The 5,110-nt window shown below is 33.8% G+C and overlaps 1 non-coding gene across 1 annotated transcript; it reads left to right on the top strand.

Moving 5' to 3' along the window:
* Positions 1–2,205: 2,205 nt before the first annotated feature.
* On the top strand, positions 2,206–2,312 carry LOC126015210 (U6 spliceosomal RNA). Its single transcript, XR_007498098.1, has one exon. It is a non-coding gene; the product is annotated as a U6 spliceosomal RNA (small nuclear RNA).
* Positions 2,313–5,110: the final 2,798 nt, after the last annotated feature.

The following is a 5,110-nucleotide window of genomic DNA, read 5'->3' as shown; positions in this document are numbered from 1 at the left end:
GTCATGATTCCATAATAAGTAGTAGTAGTAGAGTTGCCAACAACATGAGTAAGCAGAACCATTATACCCAGAGTAGAACAACATGAAGCATTTCAGACTGGGGGTCATGTGCCCCCTGTACTCTGGTGCTCTGACACATTGAGTCCAGCACCAGGGACGCCCACTTATGGTGAAAAATTTGTTACCCCCATTCACCCATTTTTTGTCCCCCGTATTGATGTCTGTTCTCAGATCCTGGTACATGAGTCCCATGTAAGTGAGACTGGTGAAGTTGGTTCCCAGGCAAGTTGATAGTTTATAGATTCAAAAAACTATCCACAAGCCACCCTCTGGAACTAACTTCAACAATCCTTTATTTTAGTTTGAGAAGGGATATTTTTAATGTGTTACAGTCAGTCAGATTAGGGGGAATAACAGGATAAATAGAAAATACAGGATAAGTGCTTTGTTTAGAGAAAAAAAACAAGCCTATGAACTCTATCTAGGATGTTTGTTCTGTCTAGAGAGAAAAACAAGATGTTCGCTCTGTTAGGTTCTCGCGAGTTTAGATACACACACAGCTTATAAAAATATGACTGTCTCCTATGAAGGAGATCAAATAGTAACCTAAAAAATTACTGAAACTTCAAAGAAAATAGTGAAAAAAATGTACAAGTGCAACAGTCCAAACAGCAAAATGATTTAAGTAAGTAAAAAAAGATCAATAATTACATTTCATTATGCTATTTAAAAAATAAAAATTAAGGCGGCTAGAGCTATGGAGTATCAGTAGGGCATTTGTCTTGCACATGGCTGACACAGAGGGACTGTGGCTCAATCCCCCAGGTGTCCCCCATATGGTCTCCCAAGCCAGGGGCGATTTCCCTGAGCTCATAGCTAGGAGTAAAAACCTAGCATCACCTGGTGTGGCCCCAAAACCAAAACCAAACAAAACAATAACCGATTTAAATATATATAATCCTGGGTTTAACAGAGAGTATATCAGATATGTCATTTGCACGGATCCTCTTGTCTTTTTTTTTTTTTGTTTTTTTTTTTTCTGGGCACCTACTTTGATCCTTGGAGCATGGCCAGGAGAGTGATTGACTCCTGAGTACAAAGGCAGGAATAAGCCCAGAGCACATGGGTGAGGCCCAGAAAGCACCCACACAGAAAACAAATAGATTCAAGCTAAACAAATTAATAGAACTAACATGATACTAAAAGAAATTCACTTGCAATATAGAGATTATTTATAGAGATAAAGCAAAATACATATAATGAATGTATCCCAATAATACTAAGAGCATAAGCAAATATCAAGTGCCAATTAACACAGTAAACATAGAACCTTAATTATAAGAACTAATTTTATTTAATTTTATTTTTATTTTTATTATGCATTACCAAAGATGTAAAGTTTATCTCTCAAGTTAAATGCCTTAATTCCTTTATGGTGCTAGTTAACATTATACATCAAACTTAGAAACAAAATAAGATGAATTTTATCCAAGATAATATGAGTCTAGTTTTCTGTGAGTATGCTATTCATTTCAATACAATTGACAGTCAATCACAATTGCTGTTATAAATTAAGCTACTAAAGTCAAGGTACTAGTAGGAAATAATCAACCTAATTCTTGAATATGAGTGCAGACTAGTAGTAATATGTTTTTAAGACTTAAAAAAAGGTTATTTCAATTATCACAGCAAGATATTTCTAGGAAGGGGAAGGCACGTGGAAAGTAAGATGATTATCAGAATTATTTCATGAAGATGTGGAACTCAAAGCATTGGCAAACCTAGAGCTAGCTTGTGCTCACAAGCCTTCCTAAATTGAGTGGAAGCTGATGAGTCATAATATTCAGAATCTAGGAACTCAAATAGCTCCACCGAACAAACGTCATATTTCATAATTGTGCCTTTATCATTTAGTTTGACATCTCTGAGACAGAACTTTGTTACCAACTCGTAACATATGTCAGTGGACTGAAAAACTTATATTGCTGAAAAGTAGTAGACTTTGAAAGGAAAAGGAGACGTGAATTGCATTTACAGCAAGCCACTGTTTTGTGGAAAAGCTTATGTTTTGGGGATTTAAAACAGTGAAATATATATTAGTCCCAAATGAAATTTTCAGCAGTCCTTAACATTATACATTTATATACTTGTAAATGGTATTTGTTTCAAATATAACCAGTGACAGCTAAAAGTTTCTCAAAACTGGTGCTCACTTTGGTAGCACATATACTAAAATTAGAATGATACAGAGAAGATTAGCATAGCCCCTACACAAGGATGATATGCAAATTTGTGAAGCATTTCATATTTAAAAAAAAGTTTCTCAAAACTGAAAATAGAGTAAATTTTATTTTATGCAAATCCCTTGTTGTTCATTACCCTCTTTTCTATCCAAAACTACTCAGTTGATTTATTTTATTAACTGAAATAGAGCTCTCTGCACACAATAATGCATTGTTCTTTCCTGTGCACTGTCATAGCAAATGCATAAGACTAATTAATTAATAAATGCGGATTTTTATATTTTCCTCATTCTTCTCAAAATATCATAAATTGGGACTGGAGCTGTAGCACAGAGGTAGGCCATCTTGCTTTGTACGCAGCTGACACAGGATGGACCTGGGGATTCGAGCCCTGGGTATCCCTTATGGATCCCCTGAGCCAGGATGGATTTCTGAGCACATATCCAAGAGTAACCCCTGGGCATCATGGGTGTGGTCCCAGGTTTGGGCTATATTCACCATATAAGGCTACCTCTCTTTTAATGCACACCAAATGAAAATTTAAGAAACGTAAGTGAAAAAAAAAGTAGAACTCTCAAAGTTTAAAATATATGTTAATAAAGCTAGACTTTGGAGTGCCAACAATCATTTTACATTTGGTCATATGAGTGATTGTGATTTTTTAAATTGAGATCTACATTGAGAGCAGGAGAGGGAGCACCTCCAAGAGCAGCTAGCAGCTGGCTGGCATGCAGTGATTAATAGGACAGCTGGAGGGAAACAGAATGCCTTCTCTTGCCCATAAAAAATGAACAAAGAACTGAGCACAGAAAGCTGCATACTCAGCAGTTGGATAAGATACTGCTCTCAGTAACATAGCTCCTATGTGTGCCCTGAAAGATGAATCAGGACAAGCAGAGGGACTGAGTGATGACGCCTGGCAGCTGGAGGGGATGCAACGGTAAGAGGGGGGTGATCACTCATCCCTGAAGGCTGGAGTAAATTTCAGCATGCTGTATACCAGAGCATAAGACGACCCTTACCTTTTGAGAAGCTTTTCATGGGTTAAAGTGTTGTCTTATATACCAAGAAATACAGTCTCTATATACATATACAATATATAGAACCATATTTATCATATATAATCATAAATATAGTTGCTAAACCTACTGCTCTAGTCTATAAATAAGACCAATGTAGATCACAGAAATACTTTACAAATAATTTTTTAAAATTTTTACAAACTGTAGCTTTCTTTATTTTTTAAAGAATGGGACAAACATACCATACTAAAATAGTCACTATAAATTAAATCTTTATTTTGGGGAGCATTTTACCGGCTAAGTCATTATGAGTCTCACATTGAAAAGTATTGTCAGTTGGATAACTTAGAAAGAAAATTTAAATAAGGAAAACTGAAGTATATCCTTCATGTAACAAGACTGTTAAAACATATCCTCAATTTAGAAAGAGCAAAAATAAATTATTTTCAAAAGCCTTACAAACATTTTGTTGTAATTCAAATCCTGATACCCCAGATATCCTGAACCAGTCAGAAACTATCTGAGCACAGAGCAAGAAGTAAGCTCTGAGCATTACTAGGTATGATTTTAACATTTTAAACAGGTGAGAGATTTTGTTTTTGACTGGATACAGTGGGTAAGGCACTTGCCTTTTTGTGGCCTACCCAGGTTCAATGTCCAGCACAACAACATGTGGTTCTCTGAGTCCACCAGGAATGATCCCTGAACACAGCCAGAAGTAAGTACTGAGCACTGAAGGATAGGACCCAGAAAAATAAGCAAAAGAAGGCTTTTCCTTTTCTCCTTAATTTAAAGTTATAATTTCCCTAGGAGATTATACAGGAATTAGGGTACATATACACCATGAGCTTGATGCAGTATAAACGCAACATCATATGGCCTTCTGAGCATTACTCAGCATACGTTAAGGCCCTCTGAGAATGGACAGACTGGATTCACTTGTTTCTGGTATTATAGAATCCAAGTAACAATTCAACCTTGGTCCTTAGTTAGGACATGCTGGTCAAATAACTGGATTTTACAAGGATCCCTGGATCTTTTGAGTAGTGGTTTGGTAGACCCTTTTCACAAAATTTATTTATTTAGTTTTCAAAGTAAATAGTAATAAATACATGAAGAGATTTTACTTTTGATATTTCACAAAGTTGAATAATATTGATATGCATTTTAAACAAAATAAAATTTAGATATTTTCTAAAATAATTGACATTCAAAGATAGCTAGAATTAATTTTTAAACTATAAACTTAAAACTATCAGTATAATATATTTAATAAATGATAAATGTTATTAAATAAATGTTTTTGTTTGTTTATATTTTAAATTTATTGGTGTCTGGGATTATTCTGTGTGGTACTCAGAAAAATATAGTATCAGAATTCAAATCTGATGACTAAATTATGCAAAGTTGGTTCTTATATTTTAAACTATATTTCAGGTTCTCCTAAGAGATATTTAACAATGATTTTTAAGAAAATACTGTAAATTAGTATAAAAATTATATTTTAAACATTTCAAATAGTTGCCATAGTTTTTAAAATAATAGGATTAGAGGCAAACATACAGCCATATTAATTAATAATATCCTCCTATTTATAATATAGTGTATACAATAATATTTTAATAAAATGAATAAGTTAAAGAAATAATGGCAAAATTCAATAAAAACAATTACATTGTTTGCAAATAGGTTTCCCAGTATAAATTTCAATAAGCATTTAAATCTATACATACTCTTAAATAAGCACATATTTTTCTTTTACTGTCAAAGGAGTAATTTTTAATCTACTTTTTGTCAAATGACCCATTAATTTAGATTGCTGAATTTTACATTATAGATTATGTT

The sequence above is a fragment of the Suncus etruscus genome, chromosome 7, assembly GCF_024139225.1.
Source record: "Suncus etruscus isolate mSunEtr1 chromosome 7, mSunEtr1.pri.cur, whole genome shotgun sequence".
Taxonomy (NCBI): domain Eukaryota; kingdom Metazoa; phylum Chordata; class Mammalia; order Eulipotyphla; family Soricidae; genus Suncus; species Suncus etruscus.
The sequence above is the reverse complement of the archived record's forward strand: the minus strand, read 5'-3'. Positions and strand labels throughout refer to the sequence as shown.